At 38.2% G+C, this 26445-nt stretch overlaps 1 pseudogene; it reads left to right on the forward strand.

Annotated features, from left to right (window-relative positions):
• Positions 1–13046: 13046 nt before the first annotated feature.
• On the forward strand, positions 13047–14013 carry LOC100614694 (ADP/ATP translocase 2-like; annotated as a pseudogene).
• Positions 14014–26445: the final 12432 nt, after the last annotated feature.

The following is a 26445-nucleotide window of genomic DNA, read 5'->3' on the forward strand; positions in this document are numbered from 1 at the left end:
TTTTACAAGAGCCAAAAAAAAAATGAAATAAAATACTTAGGAATATACCTAACCAAGGAGGTGAAAGATTTCTACAAGGAAAACTACAAAACACTGCTGAAAGAAATCACAGATGACATAAACAAATGGAAACATATCCTATGCTCATGGATGGGTAGAATCAATATTATGAAAATGACCATACTGCCAAAAGCAATCTAAAAATTCAATGCAATTCCCATTAAAATATGTATTAGTCCATTTTCATGCTGCTGATAAGGACATACCTGAGATTGGGTAATTTATAAAGAAAAAAAGGTTTAATGGACCCACAATTTCATGTGGCTGGGGAGGCAGAACAATCATGGTGGGAAAGTGAAAGGCATGTCTTACATGGTGGCAGGCAAGAGAGAGAATGAAAGCCAAGTGAAAGGGGTTTCCCCATATAAAACCGTCAGATCTCATGAGACTCATTCACTACCATGAGAAGAGTATGGGAACCCACTACCATAATTCCATTATCTCCCACCAGGTCCCTCTCACAACACTGGAAATTATGGGAGATATAATTCAAGATGAGGTTTGGGTGGGGACACAGCCAAACCATATCAAAATACCACCATCATTCTTCAGAGAACTAGAAAAAAATCCTAAAATTCACATGGAACCAAAAAGAGCTCATATAGCCAAAGCAACACTAAGCAAAAGAACAAATCTGGAGGCATCATATTACTGGACTTCAAAGTATACTACTAAGGCTATAGGCACCAAAACAGCATGATGCTGATATAAAAATTGGTACATAGAGCAAGGAAAAAGAATAAAGAACCCAGAAATAAAGCCAAATACTTACAGCCAACTGTTTTTTGACAAAACAAATGAAAACGTAAAGTGTGGAAAGGACACCCTATTCAACAAAATGTGCTGGTATAATTGGCAAGCCAATACAGAAGAATGAAACTGGATCCTCATCTCTCACCTTATACAAAAATCAACTCAAGATGGATCAAAGACTTAAATCTAAGACATGAAACCATAAAAATTCTAGAAGATAACACCAGAAAAACCCTTCTAGACATTGGCTTAGGCAAAGACTTTATGACCAAGAACCCAAAAGCAAACGCAATAAAAACAAGGATAAATAGATAGGAATTAATTAAACGAAAGAGCTTTTGAACAGCAAAAGAAATAGTCAGCAGAGTAAACAGACAACCCACAGAATGGGAGAAAATATTTGCAAAGTATCTATCCAACAAAGGACATAGTTTAATATTTTCAAACTATGCATTGAATTTGCATAGTTTGAAAATATTAAACTATGTCCTTTGTTGGATAGAAGTGAATTTGCATAGTTTGAAAATATCAAACAAATTAGCAAGAAAAAAAAACAAACAATGCCATCAAAAAGTGGGCTAATGACATGAAGAGACAATTCTCAAAAGCAGATATACAAATGGCCAACAAACACGAAAAAATGCTCAACATCACTAATTATCACGGAAATTCAAATCAAAACCACAATGAGATATCACCTTACTCTACGAGAATAGCCTTAATAAAAAAATAATAGATGTTAGCATGGATGTGGTGAAAGGGGAACACTTTTACACTGCTGGTGGGAATGTAAACTAGTACAACCATTATGGCAAACAGTGTGGAGTTTCCTTAAAGAACTAAAAGTAGAGCTACCATTTGATCCAGTAGTCCCAAGACAGGGTATCTACCCATAGGAAAAGAAGTCATTATACAAAAAAGATACTTGCAAATGCATGTTTATAGCAGCACAATTCACAATTGCAAAAATATGGAACCAGCTCAAATGCCCGTCAATGAAGAAGTGGATAAAGAAAATGTGGTATGTATATACCATGGAATACTACTCAGCCATAAAAAAAATAGTGGCATTTGCAGCCACCTGGATGGCAGTGGAGACCATTATTCTAAGTGAAGTAAGTCAGGACTGAAAAAACAAACATTTTATGTTCTCACTTGTAAGTGAGAGCTAAGCTATGAGGACAAAAATGCATGAAAATGATACAATGGACTTTTGGGACTCAGGGGAAAGGGTGGGGTGGGGGGTGAGGGATAAAGGACTACACATTGGGTACACAACACTGCTCAGGTGATGGGAGCAACAAAATCTCAGAAATTACCCCTAAAGAACTTAACCATGTAACCAAACACCACCTGTTCCCCAAAAACCTATTCAAATAAAAATAATAGTAATAATAAAAATAATAAAATATTAAAGAAAAAGTATATTATAAAAAGCTCTTCTTTAATGCTCATAAATTTTACATCATTTTTTCCCTTGAATTTGTATTTTATTCCACTTTCCCCACAGAATATCTTCATGTAAAATATCTCATACTTGAAAATACTTTATTGATCACCTTTCATCTTTCTCTGCAACCAAATATATGTATTAATATGTAAATTAAATAACTTGTAAGGCTTTTGAGGGTGAAAATTTTTCCTTGAGAGGCATCATGCTATCTAACTTCAAACTATACTACAAGGCTACAGTAACCAAAACAGCATGGTGCTGGTATAAAAATAAACACATAAACCAATGGAACAGAATAGAGATCTCAGAAATAAGATCATACATCTACAAACATCTGATCTTTGACAAACCTGACAAAAACAAGCAATGGGGAAATAATTTTCTATTTAATAAATGTGCTGGGAAAACTAGCTAGCCATATGCAGAAAATTGAAACTGGACCCCTTCCTTATACATTGCACAAAAATTAACTAAAGATGGATTAAAGACTTAAATGTAAAACCCAAAACTATAGAAACCCTAGAAGACAATATAGGCAATACCATTCAAGACGTAGGCACAGGCAAAGATTTCATGACAGAAACATCAACAGCAATTGCAACAACAGCAAAAATTGACAAATGGGATCTGATTAAACTAAAGAGCTTCTGCACAGCAAAAGAAGCTATCAGAGAAAAATTTTGCAATCCATCCATCTGACAAAGATCTAATATCCAGAATCTACAAGAAACTCAAACAAATTTAAAGTGGGCAAAGGACATGAACAGACACTTCTCAAAAGACATTTATGGGGCCAACAAACATAAGAAAAAAAAGCTCAACATCACTGATCATTAGAGAAATGCAAATCAAAACCACAATGAGATACCATCTCACACCAGTCAGAACGGCGATTATTAAAAAGTCAAGAAACAACAGATGCTGGTGAGGCTTTGGAGAAATAGGAACGCTTTTACACTATTGGTGAGAATATAAATTTGTTCAACCATTGTGGAAGACAGTGTGGTGATTCCTCAAAGACCGAGAACTAGAAATACCATTTGACTCAGCAATCCCATTACTGGCTATATGCCCAAAAGAATATTAATTATTCTATTATAAAGACGCATGCATGTGTATGTTCATTGCAGCACTATTCACAATAGCAAAGACATGGAATCAACCCAAATGTCCATCGATGATAGACTGGATAAAGAAAGTGTGGTACATATACACCATGGAACACTATGCAGCCATAAAAAGGAATGAGATCATGTCCTTTGCAGGGGCATAGATGGAGCTGGAAGCCATTATCCTCAGCAAACTAACACAGGAACAGAAAACCAAACACTACATGTTCCCACTTATGTTTTTACATATTCTTACCCATGTGAAATTTAAAAGCAAAAAAAAAAAAAACAAGCTGAACAATGAGAGCACATGGACACAGGGAGGGGAACAACACACACTGGGGCCTGTCAGTGGGGCAGGAGGAGGGAAATCATCAGGATAAATAGCTAATGCATGCAGGACTTAATACCTAGGTTATGGGTTGACAGGTGCAGCAAATCACCATGGCACATGTTTACGTGTTAACAAACCTGCATGTCCTGCACATTGTCCCAGAACTTAAAATAAAATAAAATTTTAAAAAAATGTATTCAGTATTATTATTATGATACTTATTATTACATATAGCTACAATATAAATGTATTTTAAATTTTAAACATAAAAAGAAAAAATTAGAAATTATTTGTCTTCATGGGACAGGTGAAGATTTTTAATTTCACTCATGTTTTGGTGGATGAATATTATTTATTGCTACAATGAGACTGGGTTTAGTATCAGTTCTAATGTGTTTTTTTGTAAGCTCTGAGAATCTTTGTTCACAATTAAAAATAGATGTAATTGGGGCAAAATTTTCTATAGAAATGTCATTCAACTCTTTGAACGTCTTCCACTTTACATGCCAAAACTACACAGTGGCACATCTTCAAATATTATTTTTGTGATCCATCAGCTGACAACTCAATTAGGTCTTCCTCAATTTTGTTGAAAGCAAAGAAATGGAAATCATCCTGAATTGTGAAGAGATTTGTTACCCATCATTACAGACATCAATTTCACAATTTCTGGGAAATATATCAAAAAGACTCTTCCAAGATTGATCAAAAGACTATTAATTACACCTCTCAGTCTCTCATTGAGAGACATCCTGTTTAACCTAATATACTCAGAAAAGGTTGGGAAAACTAAAATATTGTTAAGTATATTGAATATTATTAACATGCTTGTAATAAATTTAGTTAAATCTGTAGCTTGAAGTTTTATTAAATGTATTAATGTATATTAAAAATACCTATTATAGAAATCTAATTAGTAAAACTATTCATCATTGTCAAACTAAATAACCAATCAGAATTCTGACTTCATTTTTTATTTCAATTAACTCTGTGACAGCAACTCCAGTCTAGTTCTAGTTATAGAGGTAATAGGGAATGGAGTCCTGCCTGAGTTTGTCATCTAGATAAGAATGAATCATGGATAGCCTCTGATTCAAGAACAAATATGGCTTTTGGTGTGATCTTTATATCCCGAAAAGCAATTATAATCACTCTACTGTAAAACTTTAAATATTTATTGAAAACTTATAGAAATAGGTAATTGCATAGAACACTTAAATTATTATTAGTGACATTTATTAATATTCAATTAGAATTATTTAATAATTAGGCTGATGGTATAGTTACAGAGTAAGATCAAATAGAAAGCCTGTTTAGACCTTATTTCCTATGGTGGGAAAGAAAAATGGACAATAGTAAACTCCAGTAACTATCAGCTACATGAAAAAGACTGCAGTGGATTCTTGTGCGGTGACCAAGAAAAAGGTATCATTTTTCATCACGCAGTCCACTGTAATTAACCCACAAAACACAGCTGATATTCACAAAGCAGCATGCCAGCAGTATGTACAAAATAAGCCACAGTCCTGGAAGAACTTATGTTTTTACATATTCTTACCTATGGGAAATTTAAAAGCAAAAAAAGGTACAGAATTAGTTTGTCCAAAGACAAAAGGGGTAACTCAACTGGTATACTCAGAACAGGCTCCAAAAATCTTGATCGGAGCCTTGAAGGGCACCTTAGACAGAAAGATAGCATTGCAGCCAGAGAGAACAGTGTAAGAAAGCCTTAGAAGTGCTTCCAGTGTCAGTGAAGAAATCAACCAGGCTGGCACAGTGGCTTTGAATTGGAGAGCAATGTAAGAAAATGTGCAAATTCGGCGAAAGAAACTACCGTCAGAGTGAACAGGCAACCTATAGAATGGGGGAAAATTTTTGCAATCTACCCATCTGACAAAGGGCTAATATCCAGAATCTACAAAGAACTTAAACAAATTTACAAGAAAAAAACAAACAGCCCATCAAAAAGTGGGCAAAGGATATGAACAGACACTTCTCAAAAGAAGACATTTATGCAGCCAACAGACAGGTGAAAAAATGCTCATCATCACTGGTCATTAGAGAAATGCAAATCAAAACCACAATGAGATACCATCTTATGCCAGTTAGAATGACGATCATTAAAAAGTCAGGAAACAATAGATGCTGGAGAGGATGTAGAGAAATAGGAATGCTTTTACATTGTTGATGGGAGTGTAAATTAGTTCAACCACTGTGGAAGACAGTATGGCAATTCCTCAAGCATCTAGAACTAGAAATACCATTTGACCCAGCCATCCCATTACTGGGTATATACCCAAAGGATTATAAATCATGCTACTATAAAGACATATGCACACCTATGTTTATTGCGGCACTATTCACAATAGTAAAGACTTGGAAACAACCCAAATGTCCATCAGTGATAGACTGAATTAAGAAAATGTGGCACATACACACTATGGAATACTATGCAGCCCTAAAAAAGGATGCGTTCATGTCCTTTGCAGGGACATGGATGAAGCTGGAAAGCATCATTCTCAGCAAACTATCACAAGGACAGAAAACCAAACACCGCATATTCTCACTAATAGGTGGGAATTGAACAATGAGAATGCTTGGACACAGGGCAGGGAACATCCCACACCGGGGCCTGTCGAGGGATGGGGGCTAGGGGAGGGATAGCATTAGGAGAAATACCTAATGTAAATGACGAGTGGAGGGTGCAGCAAACCAACATGGCACATGTATACCTATGTAACAAACCTGCATGTTGTACACATGTACCCTAGAACTTAAAGTATAATAATAATTTTTAAAAAAGAAAGAAAATGTGCAACTTATAAAGAGCCTGAAATGAACCCGTAAAGACTTGCACTTGATCTCAGAGGCAGTGGAGAGCCCTGGGAGCCTATTGCACAGGGGACAGATACAAAGGATGGAAAATACCTTATGTTTTGTAAACGGAGAAGTTTAACAGGAGAGACTAGAGACTACAGTAAGCTCTGTCAGGTGGTGGGTGGTGTTGATAGTGAGTTTGCCTGATGTAGCCAAAAGAGCACTAAACTTTAGCTTGACTTCTGGGACCAGCTCTGCTAACTGGCTTCATGATCCTGGACAAGTCACTTAATCTCTTTGGACCTTCATTTTCTCCATTCCAAGGATCCCTTGGGGTTAGGGAAAGCATCTTTGGAGACAATAGCAAGGCAGCATGAATGGACCAAATAGGTAAGAGTCTGTGCCCCCCAAGTCTTGCTTCAACCAAACCAAATTTTCTTTTATCTGTTTTATTTTTATCATTACTATCAATTTGGGGACTTCTGTGTAACATTTGGAGAAAAGTTTCTGCTACTTAAAAAGTTTTGAGAAAAACTGGACTGTAGGAGTCTCCTTCAAAGGCATAAAATTCTGAGATTCTCTAAAGGAGAGCAGTTTTGCAAGAGAAGATGCAATAGGACTTGATAACTGATTGGATAGAGAAGGGAAATGTGAAGGATGTCAAGGAAGATTGGATGACTGGAAGACATGAAGCAAAAATGAGCATAAGGAATAGGAGACAGTTCCTGGGAGAAAAGGTTGAGCTTTCCCTAAAATGTGTGTGAAGTCAGGAACTAGAATGGAAGTGTTTTCTCTTCGTTGTTTTTCTAATACTCTCAAAGTCTTTCACTATAAGCTACAACATCCAAAAATAATCTACGTTTAGATTATTGCAAACATAATCTAAAATATCATGTCTTTCATTATTATTTAGAAATGGAATAAATACAATCTCCCAGAATACAATTATTATTATTTTTTGGTTTTTTTGGTTTTTTTTATTTTGTTTTTTTGAGACGAAGTCTCGCTCTGTCACCCAGGCTAGAGTGCAATGGCGTGATCTCAGCTCACTGTAACCTCCGCCTTCCAGGTTCAAGCGATTCTCCTGCCTCAGGCTCCAGAGTAGCTGGGATTACAGGGACATGCCACCATGCCCACCTACTTTTTGTGTTTTTAGTAGAGACGGAGTTTCACCATGCTGACCAGGCTAGTCTCGAACTCCTGACCTCAAGTGACCCGCCAGCTTCAGCCTCCCAAAGTGCTGGGATTACAGGCTTGAGCCACCACGCCTGGCCAAGAATACAATTTTTAAAGAAATTTTTAATGTGTTCTTAGGCAAAATGCTTTTACTTTGGTGATACAGATATTTGTAGTAAATCTTTAGGGTTTAAATTATTGGCTTGAATTTTCTATTTCCCACATGTAAACCAAGTCAAAATGCCACATGTAAACTTGGCATTTTTCTCCTAAGGTGTTTCTTTTAACATAAAGAAATATTAATTTGATATGTCCTGTTTTGAAATGTTACCTTTGTCCTGGATTATTCATACAAGATTTTGGATAATATATGCAAGAATGCTTTGAACAAATGAAACTATAACCCTTCCATGTGTAAAGTCAGCATGTATTTTAAATTTTCTTTCACAATTACAGTATCACACGCAACTGGGAACAAAAGCTACAGGGAACAGAGTGTAATGGATCGTGATGACTATTTTAGAACAGCTTGAACCTCCTTGTAGCCTACAAGAAGGCTATGTGAGCTGAATTCAAAAGTGCTGAAAATGGATTCTACTGCAAGCTGCAGTTACAGGGGCAAATACGCTTTTTTATAACTTACAATAGAATAAATCTCAAATAAAAGGACTCATCTCAATGGGAAAATATGTTATCCCCTATGTCCTTCCATTCTGTGCATTTCTTTTTAATAGGAAGCATGCACATAAATACAGAATGGTTTCTAAATTACTAATATATTTTGTTCCAATTGCTTGCCACTAATACAACAAATTGCATTTATCATTTTATTGATGTTATGGCTTTTGTCTCTTGTGAATGGAATTATTACTACTACAGCAAATCAATTAGATTTAAATGTTTTGAGGCAGAAGAGAGGTCAAAGAATGAGTTTTTGATTCATTGTCTCCATGTTCTAAAATGCACCATATTTATGTTTAAAATAATTGTATTAAGCACAGAATAAAAGGAGAAAAGGAGAGAACTGCGCCATACTTTCATTCTAGTCCAGCTTTTAATATCTTCAAAGTATATTACCCTTGTTCTATCACCTTGGCAGTAACTCTCATAGAGTACAGGACCACTTTTGTTCAAATTAAAATTTTCAAACTATGCTCAGCACCAGTGGATTCTTAATGAACAGAAACCTCCTATATTTTGGAAAATCATGTCCCGTCAGTATGACTGGAATAATAGCTTTCAATTCCTTGCTGACAGATTATAAGCTAATACATTTGGAGAAGATGATGGCCAAGGACATCTGACATTTGATAATGCTGTTCTGACACTAAGGTGATCCCACACACCCCTCACCCCTTGCCTGGGAAACTGGCATGCTCAAATGAAATCCTTTATCAGGAGAGAATGCCATTGTTGAGTGGTTCCTTGTTTGCTTGAGAACAATGAAAGACAGAGAGATTTAGTTGTCCACCAAGCACATTAGTTCACAGAAAAAAAAAAAAAGAACACTTTATTAATCTTATTTCTCCTAGTCTGAATCTTCCCAAGCACAATGCTCATATTCCCGTTTTTTTCTGTGCTGTGACTCCTCAAACCATTTCTGATAGAAAGACACAAGCAAGAATTTAATGGTGCAGAACAAGCAAGTGAGCCCTCTCTGCAGTGTACCCCATAGCAATGAGAATGTGCTTCCCATGACTCAGAATGAATCAGATGGAGAAGAAAAAATAACAGCACAAAACCGCAGCTTCAAAAATAAATGACAATGTGCGATCTGGAGAAAGGAGACTGCATTGCTGAGTGTGGTCCCCCAGTGCAGCCATCCTGACTGCTGCATTCTCCAAGGGACAAGTAGAATGGAAAGCAGGCTTTTCTTCCAAAGGAAATCAAAACACTCTGTTGTTTAAACACATTCTCACAAAATAAATTATTTACCTCTGTTCTTCCAAGCGACATGTTGTATCAAAATCAATGGCATATGTCAAAGCTGCCCTTTATGTGAAAATTTCACACATATATATGAAGGCTCATACAGAATAAGGGCTCAAAATACAAATTTATATATTTTTTCAGAATATTTACAGAACATATATATAAAATTCATGAAATCTATATTAACATATATATGTATTTATATGTGTATGGGATCTACATTTACATATATATGAAATATTAAAAAGGGAAAGTTATTTAAGTTACACCTACTTTTTCCTTTTTTATAATTTGTGATTGAAATCAAAGATGTCTCTCACTAGGAATAGCCAGCAAACTTCCTTATGTGAAATGCTAATAAAGGACAAAATTTATTTTATTTTTCTAATTTTATCAACAGAAGAGCAGCCAGGCTATGCTGACCTAGACCTACTCCCTCTTTCTACTTGCTACTGGAATTGTCCTTTCTTCTATCCTCCCCTGTCCTCCCACAGTTGCCCAGATCCTCCCCAACCTTCTCATTCCCACCATTCCACATTCCATGCTCCACCTTTGACTTCACCCCACAGCTAGTGAGTTGTGAAATTTATAGCACAGGACGAGCTGTCAAGGAAAGAGAAGAGGAATCAGGGCAAGGAAAATTCTCTGAATGTTCCTTGCTTTCTACCATACCCCAATGCAATCTGTGAGAGAAAGAGACAAGAAAGAATACTCCAACCTCTGCTGCTCCTCCCTACCCAGCCTCTCCCACCTTTGCTGACTGATTTAGCAAGAACTGGGAGGAGAGAAATAGAGGGATATGTGAAAGGAGGAGGAGATTGCACAGAATCAGTTCCCCACTCTCTCCCCATGCCCTGGCACAATGTAAGTTCCCTGGAAAAAAGAGAGGGAAAACCCTTAATTAACTGAGATTAAGGTCTTACCATCTGGCAGAATAAGGCTCAAAATACAAATTTGCTTCAGTCACTTTCCTTGCACACCTGACTGTGCAGCCTGAGAGTCATAGCTGGCACTTTGTTGACATGGTAACAAATACCTACTTTAAACCAAAAGCCAACACAGTAACTTAGAGTAAAAGGATAGAGGCACTTCTATTAAAATTAAGGATCAAAACAAGAGAATACATCATCTCATTCTCCTTTTGAATTCAATTTCAAAAATTAAGGAATAGAAACAAAAAATAAACACTTTATTAGAAATAAGGACACAAGATCATCTTACATAGCCTATATGAGAATTGAAAACGTCTCAGATTAATTTTTTAGACTTCAGCAAAGTAATCTGATACAAGATAAAGATACATCTTCAGTCTTGCCTAATAGCATTAATGACCAAAGAGACAATTAGAGAAAACCAAGTTTATACAAAACAACAATATAAAGCATAAAATATTTGTGAATAAACCTAACCAAAAAGTGTATGATTAATATGAAGAAAACAATTGAATTTTGCTAAGGGAATAAAATATTTATATAAAAGAAGAGAGATGCTGCATAAAAGGATGTAAAGATCAAATACCTCTAATACTAATAAAAGGCAAATTTTATTTTATTTTTTATTTTATCAACGGAAGTGTGAGCCAATAGTCAGCATTCACTGAAGGCAATGAATATTGGGAGTTATTATTACCCAGCTATACCAAGGATTGTTCAAGGTATTTTATATATTTTACATTTTATTGTATCTTTCCAACAAATCTATCAAATATTACTATTGACATTTTACAGATAATGCATGTCAGAGCACAAACTCTGATCTTTTATTAAGTTTGACACATTAACTTTGTTAAAATGTCTGGATTTTCACCTCCAAACCATATAGTTTTAAAAAAACAACTGAATAACTTCCATGGGATTTTTTTTAACATGGTAAAATTAATGTTCTTCTAAAAGGTGTGAAAGGCACGAAAAAAAGTTTAAAGAGCAATTTTACAGAAGAATTAACAAAGAAGTAAAAAGAGAAACAGACACTAGTATACACAAACTTTAAGGATTTGATCAAGGGAGCATCAGAAACCAATGGAAAAAAATATTGATTATATTTTAAATGATGTTGAGAAAATTGGCTATGGGGGCTGGGGGGAAACAACTGATCCTTTGCTTCATATCACACATCAAATTAAGTTCCAGAAGTTTTAAAGAATTAATTTTAAAAACATATCATCATCGTCATCATCATAAACTGGAAGAAAACATATAAGGATAGACTGAGAATAATAGCAAAAAAATTTAGAAAGGAAAAGTTCAACAAACTTAACTATATAATAAAATTTCAAATTTCTATATTCTATGAATAAAATGTTAAGGTAAAAACACTGAGGGAAACATTTACAAGGTATATGACGAAGAGTTAATATATTAATATATAAAGAAGTTCCATGAATCAATTTTTTAAAAAACAAACACCCCAGTTGAATATGGACTGAGAATATGAATACGCAACTTACAAAATGATTGCTCATATATTCTATTTCTACTCATGTCAGAAATAGGTGTCAGTTTGGTAAATTGTTTTTTACAAGTAATTAAGTTGTGTCATTTTTTAAATTCACTGGAATAAATTTTTATAGTATCCTCATACATAATTTAATACTTATAGGATCTAAAGTGATGTTCCATTCTTGATTCCTGATGTTGGCAATTATAGCTTTTCTTTTTTGTCTTTGTCAAACTTTCTTGCACAGAGATAACTTTTGTTTGGGTTAAACTTTTCTATGTATTATGTGTTTGCTCTGTATCTCATTATTTTCTGCTTTCATTTTTATTATTCCTTTTCTCCCCCTTTGTTTGGTTTTAATTTGCTGTTCTTTTTCTAACTTCTTGAGATGGATGCTAAGATCATTGATTTTTACCCCTTCTTGTTTCCTAACATATGCATTAGTTATTATAAGCTTCCCTCTGAGCAAGGCTGCATTCCTAAACCTATAAAGCAATTATCGTGATTTGCCTATTCATTAAGTGAAAGTTAGTTAATTAGGTGGATTAATTTTTTTAACAGCAATGATAATGGGAAAATGGTGGCAAAGGAGATAGAACTTTTGTTTAAAAATAAAATGGTAAGAGTAGATACTGATCATAAATGAACAATGATTTCAGGAAAGTAAAAAAATTTTTCCTAAATGTGAATCAGATTTTGTGTTTATCTTTCCCTTAGGGAAAGTAGTCTCACAACGGATGTTCCATCCTCTTTAATGGAACCAATGTTCATTTTTCCCAAAGCATTGATATTACCACACATGATCCCTAGAGGTAGCGGGGATTGAAAAAAATAACAGTTTGTAAAATCATTGAGCCGAGTTCAATAGATGAGGGGAAGTGAGGGGCATTCCTACTGATATCCTGTAAATTTTTATCAGAATTGATGAAATACAGAGGAAAAGAGAAAGAAGTCTGCCTGGAGTCCCAGAATCAAAGCTGGTTCCCAGCCCAGTCCCATCTCACAGTTGCCAGCCTCCTCTTTCCTTTCAATATGACAGATGCCACTGTGACCTTCTCCAAGGACTTTCTGGCAGGTGGCGTGGCTGCGGCCATATCCAAGAACACAGCAGTGCCCATCAAGTGGGTCAAGCTGCTGCTGCAAGTGCAGCATGCCAGCAAGCAGATCACCGCAGATAAGCTATGCAAGGACTAGACAGACTCTGTGGTTCATACCCCCAAGGAGCAGGGAGTCCTGTCCTTCTGCCACGGTAACCTGGCCAGTGTCATCAGATACTTACCCACCTAGGCTGTCAACTTTGCCCAAGGTAAACAGAAGCAGATCTTCTGAGGTGGGGTGGACGAGAGGCCCCAGTTGTGGTGCTACATTGCAGGCAATCTGGCCCCCAGTGATGCCACTGGGCCACATCCTTGTGTATGGTGTACCCTCTTGATTTTCGCAGCTACTTGACTTTGTACCTGTCTAGCAGCTAATGTGGGTAAAGCTAGAGCTGAAAGGGAATCCAGAAGCCTCAGTAACTGCCTGGTTAAGATCTACAAATCCGATGGAATTAAGAGACTGAACCAAGGCTTTAACGTGTCAGTGTGGGGTATTATCATCTACCAAGCTCCCTACTTTGGTATCCATGACACTGCAAAAGGCATTTTTTCAGATCCCAAGAATGCTAACATCTTCATCAGCTGATGATCGCACAATCTGTCACTGGCATTGCTGGGATAAAAAGTCATTCCTATCCATTTGATACTGTTTGCCACCACAAGATGACATGGTCAGGGTTCAAAGGAACTGATATTCTGCACACAGGCATCCCTGACTGCTGGAGGAAAATTGCTCATGATGAAGGAGACAAAGCTTTTCTCAAAGGTGCATGGTCCAGCATTCTCAGAGGCATGGGTGGTGCTTCTATGCTTTTCTTATATGATAAAATAAAGAAGTACACATAAGTTATTTCCTGGGTTTTTTTCCCCTGTGAACAGGCATGTTATATTATTTAAAATATCTTGAGCCTTGTTGGTAGACTCTGGGTTGTGCATTCATTAATGGCAACTATTTACTGTTGAAAATCAGGAGCAATAATATTCGTATGACCAGTTCTCACTTAAAGCCATTTCCATCATGACGATGGTGGTAATGATGATTATGATTATGGGACTCAATTACATTTTTTATTTCAGTCATTCCTGATAAGTAACAAATATGAACAAATAAAAATATCTAAGATACAAAGAAAGAGAAAGAAATCCACAGTAACTGAAAGAGGTTCAAATCTACCAGTAAATCTGATAGATTGGAACAGAGCTCTGTCAACACACACACACACACACACACACAGAGTCACACTCACCCTAAAAAGTTTTCACAAAAAGGAAAATCGTAAACGTGGAACTATTACCTCCCAAGAGTTCACTCTGTTCTCTCCTGTTGTCTGGTAGTGGAACACCCCAAGGCCAGTCCTTGCTCCTCTTTTCTTTTTGATCTACATTCCTGTCCTGGATGAGCCTATCCAGTCTCATGGTTTTAAATATAATATCCCAAATGCATATTTCATTCAGATTCCCTTCCCAAATGCCAGGCTTGTACATAAGCATTTGTACTGGACATCTGAAATTTAGAACATCAAAAATTGAACCCCTCATCTCCTCCTGTAAAACTTACTCTATGTGCAGTCTTTTTAATCCTGGTTAATGGAAACCCTAGCTTTTTCCTTTTATTTTGAATTAATTTTAGGCTCATGGATAAGTTGCAAAAATAGTACAGAATCCTTCACCCTGATTCCCCCCAAAATAACATCTTACATAACTCCAGTACGGGTATAAAAATCAGGAAATTGGCATTGGTACAATACTGTTGACTAAAGTATGGACCTTTTTCGATTTCACCAGTTTTTATATGCACTTTTTTTCTTGATGTATGAAATGTTTTAAGAAATGTTGTTACATGTTGAGATATTTGTAACCAGCAGTAGATACAATCAGTATATAGAATTATTCCTTTACCCCAAACAAGCTCCCTCATGCCCTCTCCCCTCCAACCCTAACCCCTGGCAACCACTGATCCATTCCACATCTCTATAATTGTGTCATATTGAGAATGTCATATAAATTGAATCATATGGTAGGTAGCTTTTTGAAATTGCCTTTTTTTTCTCTCAGCCTGATACCTTTGACATCCATTCAAGTTGTTACATGCATTCTTTTTATTTTTTGTCTGAGCAGTATTTGCATATATAGATATACCACAGTTTGTTTGTTTATTCATTCACTTGTTGAAGGACGTTTGTGTTGTTTCTACTTTTAGCCTATTAGAAATAAAGCTGCTATGAATAATTTGTGTACTGGGTTTTGTTTAACATAAGTTTTCGTTTCTCTAGGATAAATATCCAGGAGTAGCATTGCTGGATCATATGGGAAGTATATGTTTAACTTTATAAGAAATTCCAAATTGTATTCCTGACTAGCCATACCACTTTACATTTCTGCCAACAATATCTGAGACCCAGTTGTTCCTCCTCCTTGTCAGCACTTGGTATTGTATTTTTTACTTTAGGCATTCTGATAGGTATGCTGGAGTATATCATGGTGACTTTAATTGCATTTCCCCAAGGGTTAATAATGTTAAACATCTTTTCATGTGCTTCTCTGCTATCCTTTGGATATGTATTTGTTCAGATCTTTTTTCCCATTTTCAAATGGGATTGTTTATTTTCTTGTTGTTGAGTTTAAATAGTATGTGTGTATAGATAGATAGATAGATAGATAGATAGATAGATGAATGGATAGATAGATAGACAGACAGATAGATACTGGATACAAAGCCTTTGTGGGATATGTGATTTGCAAATAATTTTTCCGAGGCTATGACTTTATTTTTATTTTCTTAACAGAATATTTAAACAGAGCAAAAATGTTTAATTTTGATGAGTCCAACACATTGTTTGTTTTCTTTTATGGATCATGCTTTTGGTGTCATGTTTAAGAATTCTTTGCTTATCTATAGGTCATGAAGATCTTCAGTATTTTCTTTTTAAAGTTTTATAATTTTACACTTTACTTTGATTTATGGCAAATTTTGAATTATTTTTGTATAAGAGATTCACCATCTTCTCAGTTACTCAGGTCAATAGCTTTGAAGTTATCTTTGAATTCTCTCTTACTCTTATACCCCACATCAAAACCATTAGGAATTTCTACTGAGTCTACCTTCTCACCAGTTCCACATCTACCACTCTGGCCTGGCCCATTATTATCACTCATCCATTTTCTATCCTTGTTCTCTATCCTCAACACAGCTACAAAACTGACTGACTGACTTTCTTTCCTTCCTTTCTTCCTTCCTCCCTCCCTTCCTTCCTTCTTTTCAGAGACAAAGTCTTACTCTGTCACCCAGGCTGGAGTGCGGTGCTGTGACCATTGCCCACTGCAGCCTCAAACTCCTGGGCTCAAGCGATCTTCCTGCCTCAGCCTCCCGAAATGCTGGGATTACAGGCATGTGCCACCATGCTGGGCCAAAATTGACCATTTTTAAGGCATGAGAGAAATTGGGTCACTCTTCTGCCCTCCAGTGTCTCCCATTTCTCTACATGATGTGCTCCCTCCTTTACTTCTCTGACCACATTTTCTAGTACTTTACATTCAATCTCTCCACTCCCTCCCCACTGGTGTCCCCGTGTTTTTTAACCATACCAGGCATACCCCTAACTTTGTAGCTTTTGCACTGGCAGTTTCTTTAACTGAAATGCTCTTCCACCAGAAAGCCACATGGCTAACTCTTTCATCTTTTTTAAGACTTTGCTCAAAATTATCACCTTTGCAATGAGGCCTATCCTGACCACTCTAAACTTTCAACCTGCTACCTGTCACCCACCAGCACTCCCAGTCACTCTTACCTTGCTCTGCTTTTTATTTTGTCCATAGCACTTATCATCTCCTAATGCATTTCCTAATTTGCCTACATATTATATTTGCTCTTATTGTCTTTTGCTACCCTGCTAGAAAATGGCCCCCATGAAGGCAGAATTCCTTGTTTTGTTCACTGACATATCCCTTGCTCTCAAAAGTGCCTGGCAATCACAAGGACGTGATAAGTCTTTTTTTCAATGATAGAATAATAGCACATTTTAAATTAGTGATTTGCAAAGTATGGCCCACCCACTCCTGTGGGTTCCCCAAATTCTTTCAAGGAATCTGCCAGATCAAAACTATTTTCATAATAATATTGAGATGGATATGTCTTGCTCTCTGTATTAGGCATTTCTTGCATTGCTATAAAGAAATATCTAAGACTGGGTAATTGATAAGAGGTTTAATTGGCTCACGGTTCTGTAAGCTGTACAGGAAGCATGGCATCAGCATCTTCTTCTGGGCAGGCCTCAGGAAACTTTTACTAGTGGCAGAAGTTGAAGCAGGAGCAGGCATATCATGTGGCCAAAGCAGGAGCAAGAGAGAGAATGGGGGGAAGGTGCCATACTTTACAACAACCAGATCTCACAAGAAGTCACTCATTAGTGCAAAGACAGCACCAAGCCATCAGGGATCCACCCTGATGACCCAAACACCTCCCACCAGGCCCCACCTCCAGCACTGGGGATTACATTTCAACATGAGATTTGGGTGAGGACAAATATCCAAACTATATCACTCTCTGGGTTGACATTTGCATTGAAGGTGCAAAAGCACCAGTGGGTAAAACTGCTGGAATCCTCACACCCATCAAGGCAGTGGCACCAAACTATTGTAATAATCATATTCTTTTTTTTTCTTTCTTTTTGAGATGGATTCTCACTCTGTTGCCCAGGCTGAAGTGCAGTGGTGCAATCTTGGCTCACTGTAACCTCTGCCTCCTGGGTTCAAGTGATTCTCCTGCTTTAGCCTCCTTAGTAGCTGGGACTACAGGCGCATGCCACCACATCAGTCTAATTTTTGTGTTTGTAGTACAGATGGAGTTTCACCATGTTGGCCAGGATGGTCTCGAACTCCTGACCTCAAGTGATCCACGCACCTCGGCTTCCCAAAGTGCTGAGATTACAGGCATGAGCCACCGTACCCAGCCAAATAGTCATATTCTTCACTGCCATGGCACTCATGACTTAAAAGGAAAAGAAGATGATTTCTAATATGAGGTTATAGGAAAAAAAGTTTAAGGAAAAAGAGTTTCACTTAGGAATGTCCTTGATAAAGCACTAAAAATTGTTAGTTGTCAACCTTTGAGTGTACTGTTTTTAATACTGTGTTATAAAATGGAGAGTCCTCGTAAAGCACTTTTTTGCATGCTAAAGTACTGATTGACTTGAGGAAAACAATTTGTGTGAGTATTGGAGTTGCACACTGAATTAGACACTTTTTTCATGCAATACCATATTTTCTTGAAAAAACACTGACTGGCAAAGTATGGTTATCCAGATGTGGGTACTGGTAGACATTTCACTTTGTATTCCAGTCACTTGAAGGAAAATAACAGACAGTGTTTGTTGCCAGTTGTGTCATAATTTTTTTTTTTTTGAGATACAGTTTCTGTATTGTCACAAAGGCTGGAGTGCAATGGTGTGATCTCGGCTCACTGCAGCCTCCACCTCCCGGGTTCAAGCGATTCTCCTGCCTCAGTCTTGTGAGTAGCTGGGATTACAGGGGTGCACCACCATGCCCAGCTAATTTTTGTATTTTTAGAAGAGACAGGGTTTTGCCATGTTGGCCAGGCTGGTCTTGAACTCCTGGCCTCAAGGGATCCGTCCACCTTGGTCTCCCAAAGTGCTGAGATTACAGACATGAGCCACCGCGCCCAGCCATTGTGTCATAATTTTATACATACTCTATTTCATATAAAATCTCATTAGTTTATATGGAATGCATTTTATTGTGTTTAAGATTTTTCATTATTAAGCTAGGTATCTCTAAACTTTTTTCTGACACATTTTCTTTTTCACCTTCAGTTTCTTGCCAGCTCTGAGTATATGTTTTAGTCAGAAGCCTTTCTATTGCAGGTGCAAAACCCTAATTTAAATTAGCTTAAGCAAAAAAAAAAAAAACAAAAAAAAACAAGAAGAAGAAGAATTATTAGCTCACAGAAAAACTGGTTCAGAAGGCCCTGAGGTCAAGCTCAATCAAGCCAGATCCAGGGCCTAAACCTCCAGGACTTTTCGTCTGTATTATTTGTCTCCACTTGGCTACACTCGGCATGCTATCTATGCCTCTCCACCTAGAGGAGTCACGAAAGTGACCACGGTCATCCCCAGCTTTATGTTATCCCGGATGAGCAAACAAGGAAAAAGGAGAGCTTCAGTCCCCCCAGTTCCTCTCTCTTTCTCTCTCTTACACACACTGTATACTCTGGCCATGATTGGATCATGTTTCCACCTCTGTGTGTCCAGCCAATGCTACAGTAAGATGGGTCCAGTCCCATGCCAACCCTGGAAGTGGGATGTATATTTATGAGACCCATTATGCATACACACACACACACATATACACACAGCCAAATGGATTTGAGGAAAAACGGATCCACAAGAAAAAGATGCTGGCAGAAAAAAACAGCGTCCCACTACAACATGAGACAGAATCCCTGTATATTTGTACACCCTACTCCCACAGCTAAGAAACTTATAAAGATAACAGAAAGTTTTTAGAAATAAGCAATGCTTGACTTACATTTTTCAAAATCACTACTCTATAATTTCAAGAAACGTCTGGGTTGAGCGAGTGGAGTAAACTGACGCTAGGAAATCACCTCTTACGAACCCCTATCTGACTATTCAAGAGAGAAGAAAGAAATTCAAATTGTCAGTAGTCAAATTATTATAAAAGTAAAATAAGGTTGAGTTAGGCAATTCATGGGATAATGTATTCAGGATATAAACAAGAAAACGCTGCATAGATAGGTAGAAGGTGGTCCTACTTAGTAGCAATTATATTTTTCTTCCAATAACACTGGAAACCAGCATTTCTAGATTAGTATAGCTAAAGGAGAGTCATAGCTGTCTCTTAATTCATTCTCGAAATGCGAGTCTCCGAATCAACGGGCTGAGAATGGGGGCCATTCTCACGTCACCAACTCCAGCTGCACTGTAGGTGCCCCGCTCGTATCTCCTCACCATTACCATGTCAGCTCATGGTGCCTGACTTCCACTTTCTTCAGCCACCTAAGCACACTTTGTCCACCCAGGCAGTCAGGCCAAAAGTGTGAAAATATTAACAGCTCATCAATGTTCAACTATTGACTTACAGGAGTTGGTCGTGGTGACTCTGGGCGGTGAGTGGAACACTGTTTTCCGGAGCAGGCTTCAGCTCCAGCTGCCCATGGTGGAGGCTGGCTTATAACAGACTCTTTACCAGCTGCCTTCATCTTCTCTCACATCTCACTCACCTGTTGGTGTTTCCTTCACCTGCCAAACAACCTGCTTTTATTTGAATCTTTATCTCAGGGTCTGCTTTTAAGACAAGAGAGAAAAAAGAATTGAAAAGGCGTGTATTGAGCAAGCCGTTCATGCTTTTCCTGCACTTTGAAGTATACAGAGCTTATTCCAGCAAGGTCCCATGTAACCAGAAATCATTCTTTTGCTAACTTTAAGAAACTAGAGGACCTAGGTGCAAAAAATGAGAGAAAAGGGCCTGTGAACATATGCACTTGAGTCCCATATGGATGTATTTAGTCAGCCTTGGGACTGCCTCCAAAACCAAAATGTAAAACAACATAAAATGAAGTTAGTGATGGAATACCCAAGGTCGACTGACCTCTTGTGTCCACCCTCCATCCTTCTGAGTTTAAATGAGTAGATGATTGGAAGCAAATGGGTGTGGGAGGGAGGGGAATGGAAGGAGAGAGGAGGCAGACACATTTAATACATGGCCTCAAACTACTACACTGCTTCGTTTCCCGATTTCCTCCTTTGTGTCTATGCACTTTAATCAACCTCAAGGCGTGCACCCTTGGGGAGCTGACACACATAATCATCACCTACAGAATTCGTAGATTATATTCTATATGGTCTGCTTGAGATGGCAGGAATCCCAACAATACTTTTTTTAAAAAAATGTTACTTAACTGGTTAAAAGAAAAAAAACTTTTGAAAGTGTAAGCTCTAGGTGTTCAGAAAACTTATTCTAACAGATCCTTCCCCCAGAGTCATATAACCTATTGGCATATAAAATATTGTGCTCTAAGATACTTTCCTTTCCATTTCTTTTTTTTTTGTTTTTTCAGAGTCTCACTCTGTTGCCCAGGCTGGAGGGCAGTTGCACAATCTTGGCTCACTGCAACCTCCACCTCCTGGGTTTAAACAATTCTCCTGCCTCAGCCTCCAGAGTAGCTGGAATTACAGGTGTGCGCCATCATACCCAGCTGATTTTTGTGTTTTCAGTAGAGACACGATTTCACCATGTTGGCCAGGCTGGTTTCAAACTCGCAACCTAAGGTAATCCGCCTGCCTCGGCCTCCCAAAGTGCTGAGATTATAGGTGTGATCCATCGTGCCCAGCCCACCCTTCCATTTCTTAATTATATATTCTAAAAGCAAGTTATAAAGCCCTTGTGTTTCCCATATAAGACGTAATCATTTACATGATGTTTGGCAAGTATGCTACTAAGTGAGCAATTTAAAGACAGAAGGTATTTTACTCACAATTGCTCATAGATATTTGGTATAAATATAAATATACAAATAAAAGCTTACAAATATTGTACTCCTGTCACACATAATCACAGACTTTAAAATATCAATTTACATTAACAGTCCAAGCAGCTCATGAAAATTCATTGTCAGGGAAGAACCGAAATGAGTCAAGAGAACAATGTGTTATTTTTCTTTTACTTCAATTATCTTTACATAATTTCTAATTTTGTGATGAGACATTTTGGAATATTGCTTTCTTAAAAATCTACTGATTGCCTCAATACCTGCCAGAAGTTCTGTGGGGTATTTACGGAGTATGTAGGAAAGGGTAGTTCTAGTAAATTCGTTGTAAATCTTAACCTGCAAATTGAATTATTTACTATGAAATAAGTAATTTTTATTTTTTGGGAACTTGACAGTCTTCGAAGCTGTGATACTCCGGAGACACTTCACACTTAAGGAAGAGGATATTTCATCCAAGTGTCAATAGCTATAACGCCAAGGATCCAGGACACCTGTGCTTCTCTCTGGACATACCTTTAGGTGTGGTGGTTTAGTAGTTACATTGCTGCAACACAGCTGAAAACGATCTGCCACATAACAACATTTAAAATTATACCATCAGTTCCCCTAAAACACAGTGTCCCCATGGGGATTCTCTGACTGTGTTTCCATCAGAAGGTGATAAACTTAAGGACTGGTTGTCTAAGAATATACCTAAAGAGACCCCCAAAAAACAGAAATTGGAAAGAGTATAGGACAAAGTTACCTAGTTACAAGGATGGGCTGTTGTGGCTTCTGAAATTCTGATGATCCCTCATTGCCATGACCCTATCATGCATTTTTATGCCTTTTGTTTTGTGGAAGATGAATTCATCTGGTTTACATGCATTCTGGTTCAGTTTACCATTATTTATAGGATCAAGAGACTGTTGCTATGATGACTCCAACACAAGTAAAGGAAGAGCCAAAGGGTTAGTTTTGCCCCCATCTCCGAACAAAGGACTAAATGTTTCCCTCTTCGACTAATTGTTGTGGTGACTTCTCAGTTCTATGAATACAGACCTGAAAATCCTAAACAAAATGTTAGCGAGTCAAATCCAAAAATATGCAAAAACAGATAATACACAGCAGCAATTATAGTCTTAGGTCTCTACCTAAGAGAATGAAAACATATGCTCATAAAAAGACTTTTATATGAACATTAATATTAATATTATAACAGCCCAAAGTGGAAACAGCCCAAATGTCTATCCACAGGCAAATGGATACTGAAGTTGTATTACTTATACAATGGAATACCACTCAGCAATAAAAAGGAACAAAGTACAGATATACAAAATAAACATGGATAAATTTCACAGACATTTTTCTGGGCAAAAGTGGCCTGGCATTAAAAAAGTGCATACTGTATGATTCCACTTATGTGAAATTCTAGAATAGTTAAAACACATCTATGGTGTTTTTTTTTTTTCTAAACCAGTGTTGGCCAGGCACAGTGGCTCACACCTATAATCCCAGCACTTTGGGAGGCCGAGGCGGGCAGATCACCCTAGGTCGGGAGTTTGAGACCAGCCTGGCCAACATGGCGAGACCCTGTCTCTGCTCAAAATACAAAAATTAACCAGGTGTGGTGGCATACCCCTGTAGTCCCAGCTACTTAGGAGGCTGAGGAAGAAGGATCCCATGAACCTGGGAGGCAGAGGTTGCAGTGAGTGGAGATCACACCACTGCACTCCATCCTGGACGATAGAGCAAGACTCCGTCTCAAAATAAAAACAGTGTTTTCAGTGAGGTGTGGGGTGAGGGAGACTGCAAAGTGGCAAAAGTGAATTTTGGAGAGAGGGCACTCTTCTATTCTATATCTTAATTTTTATGGCAATGACATTGGTATATAGTTTTGTCAAAAGTCATAACCTATATACTTAAAATATGATAATTTTACCATAGATTATGCCTTAAGAAGCTTATTTAAAGAAAGAATATTATTGAAAAGGGATGAATAGGCAATATCTTTTTACAGAAAGTTTTTTTGTTTCAATTTCCATGATTCCACTCTCTGACCACCACCTTCCTTCTTTCCTACTCACTCCTTACATTACCAATGCAACAACTCTTTGTCCCCAGTGAGCTCTCCAGCTTTTCACTCTCCCTGACCTACCTCCTTTTATCCCTTATCCCACTTAAATTTCATGGTCTGTAAATCACTCCTTTGCATCCCTCACCGTCCTTGCTCTGCACTTCAATTGGATAGACCATTTCCCAGATTAAATCACTCTACCTACTCCACCTGCAGCTAATCAGCTGAATGTGGTTGAAGAAAACCACACAACCAGGCTGAAAGGACACATTCTAAATGCACGATCACCAACCCTGGGAGGTCCCCACTGCTGCCGACGTTGCTACATTTAACGCTCTGCCCTGCTTTTCTCAACAACAATGTCATCTCTTTTTTGGATATTCAAAACTCAAATCTCTCTCTACTTCCTCACTTTCAACGAAATTTTGCTACTTTTTGCTTAAGAAAATAGAAGAGATCAGAGGAGAACTTCTAAGCACACACCCAACATGAAATCTCTACCTGCATCTCTGCCTTCATACACTTGCTACACGCAACTGATTGTGCACCTACTTAATGCCCACCCCTTTGCTTGTGGACCTGCCAAAGACATCACTCCAGCAATTGTCCTCTATCCTTCAACATCAGACTTTTCACCTCTTCTAAATATCTCCAATTGCATATAAACACACTTCAATATCTTCCATCATTAAGAAAAACACCTTCCCTTGACTTCAGCTCCCATTGCATTTCCTGGTTCCCCTTCATAGAAACACTCCTGGGCCCATCACGGTGGCTCACGCTCGTAATCCCAGCACTTTGGGAGGCCAAGGCAGGCGGATCATGAGTTCAAGAGATCTAGACCATCCTGGCCAACATGGTGAAACTCTGGCTCTACTAAAAATACCAAAATTAGCTGGGCATGGTGGCATGTACCTGTAGTCCCAGCTACTTGGGAGACTGAGGCAGGAGAATCACTTGAACCCAGGAGGCGGAAGGAGACGAGATCGCGCCACTGCACTCCAGCCTGGGCAACAGAGCGAGACTCCATCTCAAAAACAAACAAACAAAAAAAGAAATACTCCTCCACTTTGGGAGGCCGAGGCGGGCAGATCACGAGGCCAGGAGATCGAGACCACGGTGAAACCCCGTCTCTACTAAAAATACAAAAAAAAAAAATTAGCACGGCGTGGTGGCGGGCGCCTGTAGTCCCAGCTACTCGGGAGGCTGAGGCAGGAGAATGGCGTGAACCCGGGAGGCGGAGCTTACAGTGAGCCGAGATTGCGCCACTGCACTCCAGCCTGGGCAACACAGCGAGACCCTGTCTCAAAAAAAGAGAAATACTCCTCAAAAAATTTTTCTGTAATTTCCATCTCTAATCTCTCACCTCCTTTTCTCTCTTGACCCACACCAGTGAGGGCTCTTTTTCATCAGTACACTAAAATTGCTCTTGTCAAGGTCACAGTGCCCTCCACGTAGCCAATTCTATGGCTTTTTCTCAACTTCAAAGTCACAACTGATCACTTTCTTTCTTTGGCCGCCTGAATCTCTCTCTCGGCTCTTCTCCTACTTCTATAGCCACTCTTTTCCAGTTTCCTTTTCTACTCTTTTAAAAATTTCTCAACTTCTAAACTTGGGAGTGTTCCTGGGCTCAACCATGGGACCTATTTTTCTCTTTATTAATTCACTGGAAGATCCCCTCCCACCCCATGGCTTTCTATTCCATGTGGACACTGTTTACTTTCATGTTTCTCTCCAGCCCCTGAACACCAGACTGTAGAGTCAACTGCCTAATGGACATCCGCACAAGCTAACATGTCTACAATCAGAACTTTAAGTTCCCACCCAAACTCACCTCTCTCCCAGTTTTCCCCATATTAGGAAAGGATGATTCCATTATACCAGCTTCTCAAGCCGAAAACCTTGATGTTATCTCAGGTAGGAATTGATTTCAGTTGAGATCAGAAAACCCAAATCACTTGAACAATCATATTGCTTTTCTCAAGCAGTCTGTAAGTAGACAGTTCCTGGTATCTTTTTCAGTGGCTCAAGAACATTAAGACTAAAGACTGTGTAATTATTTTGGCTTTCTCCTCATGGTTACAACATGGCTTCCATATTCAGTTGGGAGATGTAATTTTTAACTTGCCACCCCCAACAAATTCAGGATTCTACCAGTAAGGGGAAAAAAGAAGACGCATCTAGAAGTATCTGCCATATTATCTTTAGCTCCTCTTTTTCCCAGGTACCTCGCATCCTATCGGTTAATAATCTAGACTCTACCTTCAAAATACATCCATCATTCAATCGTCCTCACCACCACATCCTGGTCTGAGCTACCATAAACTCTCACCTGGATTACTACTGCATTTTCACCTCCTAACTGGTCTCCCTGCTTCATTGTTTTTCACCCACTATTCATTCTTAACAAAGCAATCAAAATAATATCTAATTCTATTATGTCACTCCTTGGCCCAAAATGCTCCTATGGCTTCCCATCCCAGTCAGAGTAAAAGCCAAAGTTCCCACTTTTTTTTCTTTTTCTTTTTTTTTTTCCGAGACAGAGTCTTGCTCTGTTGCCCAGGCTGGAGTGCAGTGGCACAATCTCTGCTCAATGCAACCTCCACCTCCTGGGTTCAAGCGATTCTCCTGCCTCAGCCTCCTCACTCGCTGGGATCACAGGTACACACCGCAGCACCCAGCTGATTTTTGTATT

Source organism: Pan troglodytes, chromosome 4, assembly GCF_028858775.2.
Source record: "Pan troglodytes isolate AG18354 chromosome 4, NHGRI_mPanTro3-v2.0_pri, whole genome shotgun sequence".
Classification (NCBI taxonomy): Eukaryota; Metazoa; Chordata; class Mammalia; order Primates; family Hominidae; genus Pan; species Pan troglodytes.